Source organism: Orcinus orca, chromosome 13 (assembly GCF_937001465.1).
Source record: "Orcinus orca chromosome 13, mOrcOrc1.1, whole genome shotgun sequence".
Classification (NCBI taxonomy): Eukaryota; Metazoa; Chordata; class Mammalia; order Artiodactyla; family Delphinidae; genus Orcinus; species Orcinus orca.
In genome coordinates, this window is record NC_064571.1 from 53,558,875 (window position 1) to 53,571,150 (window position 12,276).

Below are 12,276 nucleotides of genomic sequence, written 5' to 3' on the forward strand. Positions count from 1 at the left end.
CGCTCACCTCCTGCTGTGCGGCCTGGTTCCTAACCAGCCGCGGACCGGTATTGGGCTGCGGACCGGTATTGGGCCGTGGACCGGTGTTGGTCCGTGGACCGGGGGTTGGGGACCCCTGATTTATAGGATAACCAACAGAAATAGATTATGTGACGCAATACAACATTAACACTGCTAGCATAGCTGAGCTTAGAAGATGAGTTTCCAAAATGTAATAAAAAGAGAAGAAAAAAGCAGGGGTAGGAATGGTGGGTATTCCATTGTTATAAAAATGTTAATCAAAAAAGCAACACTGATATGAATTCAACTCATACATCAGTCTTATGAATCCAACTCTTTCCTTATGTATCAGTCTCTTCTGGTGGCAGGGTACTGACACTCAGGTTGGCAGATGTAGCTGTGTGTGGTGGGGGAGGAGAACTGATTGTAAGTATGAATTTGATGATAAGGGAAACAAGAATTCATACACAAGCTGGTCTCTGCTTCTCCGCTTGATTCTTTTTCTATCTCATAGTTGCCACCCTGCCATACCTTTGGCTAATTCTTGGTCCATCATAGGTCCCTTCTATCTCTTTCTCTTGACTTTTCAAATTCTGCTTCTTCCACTGCTTAACTGCCAAATATGTTTCTTTTTGTGAGTTTTGTGACCCGCATCATCACATGTATCCTTACAGAAACCACCACTCTCCCTTACTTGTCAGTCCGGAGTACATCTAGACATAAAGTTGAAAGCAGGAGCTCTATTTCTTTAACCAACCAATGAGATCTGTGAGAACTTAATTCAGCACTTTCTGCACTTTCTCTGGTTGGCCAGTGACTGACCTATGTCTGGCATCTTTGATTTGGGTACCCATGCTAGTCTAACTACTCACGGCCAAGTAAGGAAAGTCGTTCAGAATGCAGAGCACAGCTGCCTTGGTTTACTCCCTCAGCAGATGTTCCCCTTAGACATGACTATGGGAAAGCAGAAGTTGAAATTGCTCTGTGACAACATGTAAATAATATAGAGATGTTTAATACATTAGTCCTACTCCAACATTTCATAAATCATGTTCCCTGGAATTCTAGTATGCTAATGAGATATTAAGAGGTATTCTACAAATAACGGTTTCAGTTCAAATACGTTAGTGCCTTAGTTCTCTAAGAGAGGATATCCTCCTGGGCATTATTTCTCAAATTTACTTGACAATGGCAACCTTACTAGGATTTCACAGGTCACCAATGCTCTGTGAATCAGTGTGGAAAATGCTGTCCAATGGTGCTGCAACTTTCCCCACAATCCAGAATCCACTACAGTGTTAACTTCAAGAAAGCAAGGACTTTGTTTTGTGTCATGCTTGATACATATTAAGATACTCAATATATGAATGTTTGTGAAACCAAGGCATTAACATGGAGGCTGAAGTCAACAAAAGAAATAGAAGACTAAGTGGGGGAAAAAAATTAAGAGGAACTACAATTTCTAGTAATGACAGACTAGGATTTTTTAGATCAACCCAACTACTGAAAACAATTAAAAGTACTTAGATACAAAAAAACCAAAAACACCTTAAAATAAAAAGCTGACAAGATGGTGGGAAACTGCCAGACAAACTAGGAGCAACTAGAACCTAGAGAGGTAATAGGACTCCCTGAAGATACTCTGGTCCTGAGGGCAATTGTAGATAGAGCTCGGTAAATTAGGTCTTTGGTTTCACTGGCCTCACAGGATGAGGGCAACAAATTTCTCAAACACAGATTCTTCAAAAGGCAGAGAGTGCAAGGGAACTCTTCCCCACATTAAACTGGGATCCTAAAAGGCTATAACCTCAGGTAAAGGTAAACTACAACTGAATCTAAAGCCTAATCCCACCCTCAGGAGATTGCAGGGAAGATTGCTTTAGCTCAGAGAGAAGCAGGAGAAAAAGAGAATGGTGGATAGAACATCCAGGATGTAGGTCCCTAAGAAGTTTGAGCAGCCTGGGCAGGGGTTTGCAGTCTGTGTCTGCATGGACTCCTAATCCAGGGAACTTCAAACTGTGAAATTCTTTTAAAATGTTTCTGGGCTAATGATACCTACACACATCTTAGCAGAAGGAAATATAAACCCTCTCTGAAGGAAGACAACTTCATTCTAGGCCTCAAAGAATACCCACAAGTAATTTTAAAAACAAAAAGCATTAGACACAGTCAAATATAAGCATACAGAAGACATCGTAAGTGAGAACAAGAGTCCACAGGAAATAAAATATAATAACATTAAAGTATCTGTAGTCAAATTCTTTCCAAAAAGAAAATCCCAAGGCCTAGATAACTTCATTGGTGAATTCTATCATTATTTAAGGAAAAAAAAAAATTCCAATCTTACACAAGCTCTTTCAGAGATCAGAACAGGGAAACATTCCCCAACTTATTTTATTAGGCTAATATACCTGATAGCAAAGCCTAACAAGGACACTATGAGAAGAAAGAATACAGGCTAATCTCAGTCATGAATATAAATACAAGTTTTTTAAAACAAAATATTAGCGAGCTGAATCCAATAGTATATAAAAATGATCAAGTTAGATACAGCCTAGGAATGAAAGGTTGAATTAACATTAGAAAATTAATGTAATTTATTACACTGATAGTTTGAGAACAACAAATACATGATAATCTCATTAGATGTAGAAAAAGTATTTCATAAAAAAAAGAAATAAAAAATAAAATAAAATGAAAAGTATTTCATAAAATTCAACATATATTTCTGATGAAAATTTTTAGTAAACTAAGACTGAAAAGTAACCTTACCTAACTTAAATAAAGAGCATTTCCAAAAAACGACAGCTAACCTTATCCTTGAAGAAATGCTGAGATTGGAAGAAGAAAAGGATACCTATTATCATCCTTCCTATTCTACATTGTGATAGAGGTCCTAATCAGCAGAATAAGGCAAGTTAAGGAATAAAAGGCATTGTTTAAATTCATCTCTACAGGTCTGAAAAAAACAGTTATCATTATTCTCAGATGAAATAATTGTGTATTTTAAAAGATTCAAAATTATCTAAAAAATTGTTAGAATTAACAAGAATGTGGAAGCGTTGGTAGATACAAATCAGTATATAAAATATCTATTGTGGTCCTACCTGTCAGCAACAAACAAAACAAAATGTAAAATTACATACCATTTGCAATAGCATCAATGATATGAAGTACTTAGGACAAATCTAAGAAAATATCTGCAAATTTTCACAGGAAAAAAGAAGTATAATCTGTAAGGAAAAGAATAAGTCATATGACATTAAAATTAAAGGCTTCTCTAATCATCAAAAACACAGGGAAGGAAACAAAATTCTCAATACACAAAATTGTTTAGAGAATAAAATACTAATATCCAGAAAATATAAAGAACTTCTAAAAATCAGTAGGAAAAAACTGATAACCAAATAGAAAAGGGGATAAAAGACCTTTTTAACAGGCACTTCACAAAAAGAAATTCAAATATGAAAAGGGGCTCATCCTCCTTAATAAAATCATAAGAGACACAGTTTTCCTGCCCAAAACACTTGAGTGTGTCAATACCAACTGATGGCAAGAATGGAGAACAACAGGAATGCTCATGTCCTGCTTGGGTGAGTATAAATAACCACTTTAGAAAACACTTTGGTACTATCCAGTGAATTGGAAGATGTGAATTCCCTATGATCCAGCAATTCCATTCCTAAGTATAAACTCCTGAAATACTGGTGCCCATGTGCCCCAAGAAAAATATACAAGAATGGTCACAGGCTGAGTTTTTCAATATTAGGAAACGGAACAGAATACACATATTATGGCATATTCATACAGTGGAACAGTATGCAAATAATCAGAGAAATGAAAATGTTATACACACATACCACATGGATAAATGGCACAAAAATAAGTCAGATACAAAAGATTATGTATTGACATATATACATATGTCTGTATATATGTATACAAAAGAGGCAAAAGTAAACTACGTCATTTAGGGACACATACTTGGTGATAAACTTCAAAGAGAAGGAAGAAATGATTATCACCGAAGTGAGACTATGGTTACTTCTGGAGGATAGGACGGGATGCATACAAGTGGGGTCTGACTGGCAAGGGGCACGTAGCAGGCTTCTGGTATACTTGCAATGTTCTGTTTCTTGATCTGGGTGGTGAATACGCTTTATAGTTACTCATTAAACTGTACCTTTCTATTTTATTCACTGTGCTATATATATGTTATATTTCACCATAAAAAGAAGGAATAAAGAGCAAAAAAAGAAGTGTACACGAGAGAGAAGAGGGACCTCCCTGGCGGTCCAGTGGTTAAGACTCCGTGATTCCACTGCAGGGGGCGCGGGTTCGAGTGAGAAGAAAGCAGTAAGCAGTATTTGTTGCAGGCACTAGGGCACTAGGGAAACGCTACCCCCTTAGGTATCTTCAGCGAAATGCCAGTCATCTCTACACTAAGCTATTATTTCTCTAATATATTAGCTTTATCATTGCTGTAACATATTGTATCTTAAGACAATTTCTAATTATAAGAGAAATACTCTTTTGCCAAGTTTCTTTTCTACTTTACTCCATAGGGTTCTAAATATTTTGCTACATATACGAAGAGCTGCTCCGAGAGAGAAAGCCATAAAGAAACACTTGGCACAGCAGCTCCAACTAAAGGCTCCACTAAAGAAAAACACAAAACGTTCAGTTGCACACTAGATTACTCAAATGTTACAAATTACACTGCAAGTTAAATACAGTTAACTCAATAACTTAACTTATAATATTTAAGAACATAATGCTCCTTGGTATGCCATTATTCTGCCACAATATCTATTTATTCTAAGATGTTGTTCTTTATGAAAGAATCTAAATTCTTTTGCCCCTGTTCTGCATCTTTCTATGTAAGGCAATCTAGATTCTACTTTCTTATTCAATAGTATGGGAGAAGAACTTCAGTGTCCTGGATGTAATTTACGAATTACACCTATTTAACTAACCTAATCCCTTCAGTTGAAATAAAGGTAATGGGGGGCAGAAAAAAAACTTATTTAAGAGCTTTTCAGGTATGCAGAAGCTATGAGAACATATGTTCTTGCCTTTACTGTTATAATCAGGTATTTTCTAGGACCAATTCTTACCTCCTTGAGTACAGCTAGATTTGTACCAGAAGCACAAGTCTAGTCCACACATTCCACCCGCTTTTCAGTCCACTAATAGCCTAAAAAATCTGTCTTATTTTGGCTATTCCCCATCGCACCTCAAATTCACCATATCTAAAGTTAATTCAAGAGTTCTCCCCAAAATGGGATATCAGTACACCATGGAATTTCTTAGAAATTTTTTTATTTTACTCTTCTTCCATGTGACACAATTATAGTTTCTTTTCCCAGAATGGCTCTCAAATTTACCTTTTTTCCTGCACTTTCACTGCCAATAACCTTGTCCAGATTTCTATTGCCACTTTCCTGGATTTCTGCAACACCTTAGTCTCTCCGCTCTTCCTAACTCCTAACACCGCCAGACTCATTTCCTTTCAGGAACATTCAACAGTCACACACAGCTTCTCGTGGCTGACCTTCACTCACTGCCATCCATAATTAGGCCTCATTTTATATCCAAACTTAATTCTTGCTCTAAAACACCTCCACTACTTTGTCCTCCACCATTCAATTCTATTTTTAATGTCTACATCAAGTTCTAATTTCCCTAAAAGAGTTTACAGCTAACACCACAATGTGTTCTGTTCTTCTCAGATCCTTTCAGGCATGTCAATTTTATTGCTACAACAGTACTAAAAGATTTAAAAGACAAAGAACTCTTAGACTGCTTCTTGTAACTCAAAACACCTAGGGGAAGGATGGAAATTTACATCCAGACTTTTAGGAAAAAGATAAATCGGTATCAGAGCCAAGGTGCTCTATTCTATTCTGGTGCTTCGGTCTTGGCTCAAGTAACTGAGTAAATCAACAGCTGGTCTGTGGCTGGCTAGAGAAGTATGACTCACCATTTTGCCAAGCTGACCAAACAATCAGCTGCAATGGGAAAGTATCTGTGAGATCCAGTTTAAACCACTGGACATGCATTTTATTTAAGTAACTATTTGAAAGCTTACTCAGAATTTTAGTAAGAATTTAACTACCAATTTGGACTATGTATACAGTGGGATAGAGGCCAAACCCCAGAATTTTCTAGGCATCAGTCACATTACCGGCAATCAAACATCCAATAATTATTGTCACTAAACTAACTCCCATCTGATAACAAAGGAGGTGAGGTGAGAGAAATGGAGCTACTTTTCCTTACTCCACCATTTATAACCCTTTTCTCTTCAATGCTGGAGAAATATCATAAAAGCAAATCCAGCAGGCTACAGCTATAGCCATTTCTTTCTCACTGTCCACTGGTAAAATTTCCATATTTCAAAAGAATAGGGATTCATAGGTTGCACTCTCCTTTGTGTCTCTATCATATCATCAAGAGACTCTTAAATATAACAAAATTTAATATTTTCTTGTGAAAAACTACTATATTTCTTCTAATTCCACTCTTGTACCTTTTTCCAGATTTGACACCAGGATAATGTTTTTCATAACTTAATTTTATTTTTTAGTTTATACTTCAGAAACTGTGATTGGGAGGGGGCATTACTTCCTATAAAAATAAATTTCTAATATAGATGATTGTTTTTATCTTCTTCACATTTTTGTTAAATTTCCTTTTAAAAAGATATGTTATTATGTGGTTTGTGTCTGGGGGTAGTTGTGGTGAACTTATAATAAGACATTATTTGTGTGGAGAATATCTTTAGAAAACAAAAATCTTACCAAAAACAACAGTGTTAACACAGCAATCCAATTGTCCACTGATAGATGAAAGGACAAATAAAATGTGGTACATATATATAACAATATATTTAGCCTTAAAAAGGAAAGAAATTCTGACACATGCTACAACACGATGAACCTTGAAGACCTTCTAAGTGAAATAAGCCAGTCACAAAAGAACAAATACAGATTCCTCTTATATAAAATTTCTAGAGTCGTCAAATTCATAGACAAAGTAGAATGGTGGTTGCCAGGGGCTTGGGGAAGGGGGTAACAGGGAGTTAGTGTTTAATGGGTTCTGAATCTCAGGGAAGATAGAAAAGTTCTGGTGATGGATTGTGGTGATGGTTGCACAATAGTGTGAATGAACTTAATGCCACAGAACAGTACACTTAAAAATGGTTACAATGGGGCTTCCCTGGTGGCGCAGTGGTTGAGAGTCCGCCTGCCGATGCAGGGGACACAGGTTTGTGCCCCGGTCTGGGAAGATCCCACGTGCCGCGGAGCGGCTGGGCCCGTGAGCCATGGCCGCTGGGCCTGCGCATCCGGAGCCTGTGCTCCGCAACGGGAGAGGCCACAACAGTGAGAGGCCCGCGTACTGCAAATAAATAAATAAATAAAAATAAAAAATAAAAAAAATGGTTACAATGGTAACTTTTATGTATATTTTACCACAATTTAAAAAAAAACAGTATAATACAGAGAATATATCACCTTTTAAATAACTGTGTTCTCTCTGTGTGATCAATTTTGAGGCATTATTGAACAGGAGAAGCCATGCCCTCTACTATTGTCAGTGTCCACTTCCCTCTACAAAATGGAGAAAATAGAAAAAAAAATGTAAGTCTAAGAAATCAGCTCTATATAAGCAATTCCCTTGTTCACATGGGTATTTAAACATCACTCCCTGCTTTTGTCTCTGATACTTTTGCTATAATTTTCCTGAATGCCTTTAGAAGTCCACAATCTGGTGAAGAAGACAAATAAATTCTAATACAACTTAAATACTAATTAATTAGAGTGCTGTCGGGAACACAAAGCACAAAGAAACTACCTCTAGCTGGGGAAGTGTGGCACACTACTAGCTGTACTCCATACCTGTTCTTCTTCCATAATAATACGATTAGCTGCGTACACAGCCACCAAGAATAAAGACTATTTCCAGGCCTTCCTTGAGGCCAATGAGATGCAAGCAGATACATAATTTGGGAGCTTTAGGGAAATGTTAAGAGATAGCTCTCAAATGCCCTTAGTCCCTTTTTTGTTCCCTTGTACATCATAGAGCATAAGACAGATAGCTCCATTTTGGATGGTGAGGACAAGGGTTAAATGTGAGAGATTCTGAAGCCATGAGGTAGACATTACTTCCCTAATGACATCATGAAGCAGAGCTGTCATTTCAGCCCCACACTGCAAAGTCCACTGTTATAGGAGAGAGATAAATTCTCTCTTGTTTTTAGGCCATTGTTATTTTGGAGGTTCTGTTACTTGTCACTGTACCTAATCATAACTAATGCAGAGGGTCGGGGAAGGTTTCACAGAAAAGGTGATTTTGAGCTAGGTTTTAAAGAATGAATTAGTTGCCTGCTCAGTAGAGTAGAGAAAGGTGTTTCAGGCAGACAGAGAGGACAGGATCTGGCTTTCCAAAGGTGAGGAGTGGTTTAGATGGCTGAAGTACAGGATAGGTGGAGTGAAGTAAAAGAAAAAGCAACCTGAAAAGCCAGGAAGAAAGACTCTAAAGGGTCTTACATGCCATGATTAAAAAGGGTGATTTATTCCTGTACTTGGTTGTATTAAATGACTATGACTTCACTGGTGATTCTTTCATATTCTAGAAGAGCCAAATGGCTCAGTCAGAAAACAAAGCAATACGGATTATGGTATGGTGAGGACAGGGTCAGGAAGAAAAAGAAAGCCTTATTTCTATTAGAGAAAGGCACACTATTATTTCTGTAAATGACGAGGACTAGAAGAAATACCTGGCACAAAGAAAAGATTACGAGTCCTGAGAGTTATGGGAGAGGAATATGGACAATACAGAAAAGAGGAAGCATACATATAATTTGGTAATTTCTAGATTAGGTAAAGATTAGAATCTGCCTTTTAAGGCAAATGAGGTCCATGAACTACAGTATAACTACGGCCATCTGATTATAACACATTTTTATTATATGCTTACATCCATGGTTTCTTTTCACAAGTGGTTATCATACTAAGTAATAACGGAACAGCATCTAGTCTATGGTAAGAACTTGGTATTTGGGCTTCCCCGGTGGCGCAGTGGTTGAGAGTCCTCCGCCTGCCGATGCAGGGGACACGGGTTCGTGCCCCGGTCCGGGAAGATCGCACATGCCGCGGAGCGGCTGGGCCCGTCAGCCATGGCCGCTGAGCCTGCGCGTCCGGAGCCTGTGCTCCGCAACGGGAGAGGACACAGCAGGGAGAGGCCCGCGTACTGCAAAAAAAACAAACAAACAAAAAAACCAACCTATTTCTACAATAAAGAATATCTTCTCTGCCCCAACCGCCAGCTACTCTATTAGTAAGAGGAGAGATTATCACAGAAGAAAATGCTCCATAACTAATCTACATATGCCTACTAATCTAATCTACTAATCTACATACCTCAAAGTATATGTGGATTGTAAGCTAATTAAAAAAAAAAACAGATTCTGAAGATGTGCTCTAACAGACTTTTTTTCCTGATTCGTAAATTTATTTAAAATGTCTTATCATACAGATAGCCAAAAGGCACATGAAAAGATGCTCAACATTGCTAATTATTAGAGAAATGCAAATCAAAACTACAATGAGATATCACCTCACACCGGTCAGAATGGCCATGATTAAAAAGTCTACAAATAAATGCTGGAGAGGGTGTGGAGAAAAAGGAACCCTCCTACACTGTTGGTGGGAATGTAAATTGGTGCAGCCACTATGGAAAACAGTATGGAGGTTCCCTAAAAACATAAAAATAGAGTTGCCATATGATCCAGCAATTCCACTCCTGGGGCATATATCCAGAGAAAACTACAATTCAAAAAGATATATGCATCCCTATGTTCACAGCAGCACTTATTCACAATAGCCAAGACATGGAAGCCACCTAAATGTCCATCAACAGATAAATGGATAAAGAAGATGTAGCATATACACACACACACACACACACACACACACACACAATGGAATACTAATTAGCCATAAAAAAGAATGAAATAATGCCATTTGCAGCAACATGGATGGACCTAGAGATTATCATACTAAGTGAAATCAGACAAAGACAAATACCATATGATATCACTTACATGTGGAATCTAAAATATGATACAAATGAACTTATTTATAAAACAGAAACAGACTTACATACATAGAAAACAAACTTATGGTTACCAAAGGGGAAAGGAGGTGGGGAGGGATAAATTAGGAGTTCGCGATTAGCAAATACAAACTACTATATATAAAATAGGTAAACAACAAGGTCCTACTGTAGAGCACAGGAAACTATATTCAATATCTTGTAATAAACCATAATAGAAAAGAATGTGAAAAAGAATATATATAGCTATGTATACCTGAATCACTTTGCTGTATACCAGAAACACAACATTTTAAATCAACTATACTTCAATAAAAAAAATAAAATGTCTTACAAGAATATGCAAATTAAATTTAGTTATAACGATACATTTAATCTTTTGTGAAAAAAATAAAATTACACAAAATAGGACCTATCCTGCAAATATGGGCCATTTTTTCCAACCCAATATTATTCTAAACCTGTATCAAAAGCTACCCTGAAATTGAGGGAAATCAGTAATAATATCCTAAAATTTAAAATACAGAGCATTATATAACATAGTAATTACCAGAGGCTAAGTGATTTATTGGTCAAAAACCACATCTAAATTGATTTCTTTGCATACACACACATTTACATTTTTAAAATTCATAGTATTTATATTTTAACTACCATAAGCTTGAATAATATAGAAAAGTGTGATTTTAAAGCTATATGTTAGTGACATGAGTAAGAAAATTAGTTCTCACTCAACGTACTACCATATGTCTCAAACAAGGGTGAAAAGCTACTTCTGTTTCTTATATTAAAGTTCTGCTAAGAAACTAAAACAGTATTGTTAAGTCCTACAGCATAGAGAAGTGGTGCTCAAATTTAGCATATATCAGATTAACAGAGGCTCATCAAAACAAATTACTGGGCCCCATTCCCAGAATTCTGATTTAGTAGATCTGAGGCGGGGTTAGAGATTTTGCATTTCTAGCAAGTTCTCATGTGGGTCTGATGATGCTGGTCCTGGGAACACACCTTGGGTCCTGTGTTCAAATCCCAGCCTGTCACTATCTGTGCCTCTGGACCTAGTTTAAGAGTTTACTCCTCAATTTCCTCATGTCTAAAAGGGGAACAGTTGTCAGAGAATTAAACAAATAATATATTTAAAGTGTCCAGCACATGGTGAGGACTCATATGATAAGGACATATGTTGGTTGAATAAATAATGCCCTTCTTAAAAGTACACAATACAGGGTTCTTTCTAGTGCCAGACACTCTACCCTGTCCCTCCGACTGAATACAGCTATCAAATCTAAACAAAATGTACGGAGCAGTTATTTAAAGACTGTAAAAAGTAAATGGTAGGGCTTCCCTGGTGACGCAGTGGTTGGGAGTCCGCCTGCCGATGCAGGGGACACGGGTTCATGCCCCGGTCCGGGCGGATCCCACGTGCCGCGGAGCGGCTGGGCCCGTGAGCCATGGCTGCTGAGCCTGCGCGTCCAGAGCCTGTGCTCCGCAACGAGAGAGGCCACAACAATGAGAGGCCCGCGTACTGCAAAAAAAAAAAAAGTAAATGGTAACAGGTAGATTGGGGAAGAAGATCAGAATTCAAAGGGCCATGGAACCAAGGGTGGGTTTACTTTCTTCCTCTTGTATCCTGCCACATCAACTGGGGGAAACCTGGAAGTGGGCAGCAATGTAGACAGTGTTTCACGTGAAGTGCTTTAGTTCAGGCTTCGGCAGGAAAAGGGAGGCAGTAACAACAGGGGGCCCACAGGTACCTAAAGGTCTGAGGGAAGGAAATCCTCTCTAATCCCAGAAGCTGTGGTTTCAAGAGGGTGGGGCAAAACCCTCTACTAACCTTTTTTTCCCCCTCTCTGTGCTCCTACCCCTGGTCCCTGCATGTGGGCACAATCACAGGAAGTGAGCACCTTAGACAAAGCTTTCTGGCTGGAGGACTAAAAAGGGGAGTTCCCAGGGAAGTAGAAAGTATAGGGGAAATAGCTGAGTGGGAGGAACTCAGAAAAACGACTCCATAAGGTTGCTTATGAACGCCTGGGCTCACTCCAGAGCTGAACATGGCATCGACTTTATCCTAAATAGCAAACCAAAAACTTTTGCGAATTGAACAAAGAAAAAAATAGTCACCTATCTCAAACTGGCCAATGGGCAGTGTACACACAG

General features: G+C 38.1%; 1 protein-coding gene across 10 annotated transcripts in view; it reads right to left on the bottom strand.

The window, feature by feature from the left end:
* Positions 1 to 12,276, bottom strand: part of SOCS5 (suppressor of cytokine signaling 5) — a 74,879-nt gene that overhangs the window by 36,524 nt on the left and 26,079 nt on the right. For 4 of the 10 annotated variants that reach the window (XM_033419130.2, XM_033419132.2, XM_033419129.2 and 1 more), the window contains exon 2: positions 7,518 to 7,613. The exons of 4 other annotated variants lie outside the window; for them this stretch is intronic. The gene's annotated coding sequence lies outside the window, so the exon portion shown is untranslated. Of the gene's footprint in view, positions 1 to 3,743; positions 7,402 to 7,517; positions 7,614 to 12,276 lie in introns of those variants that run through there. 2 more of the 10 variants (XR_004480706.2, XR_004480705.2) reach the window with 1 other exon arrangement.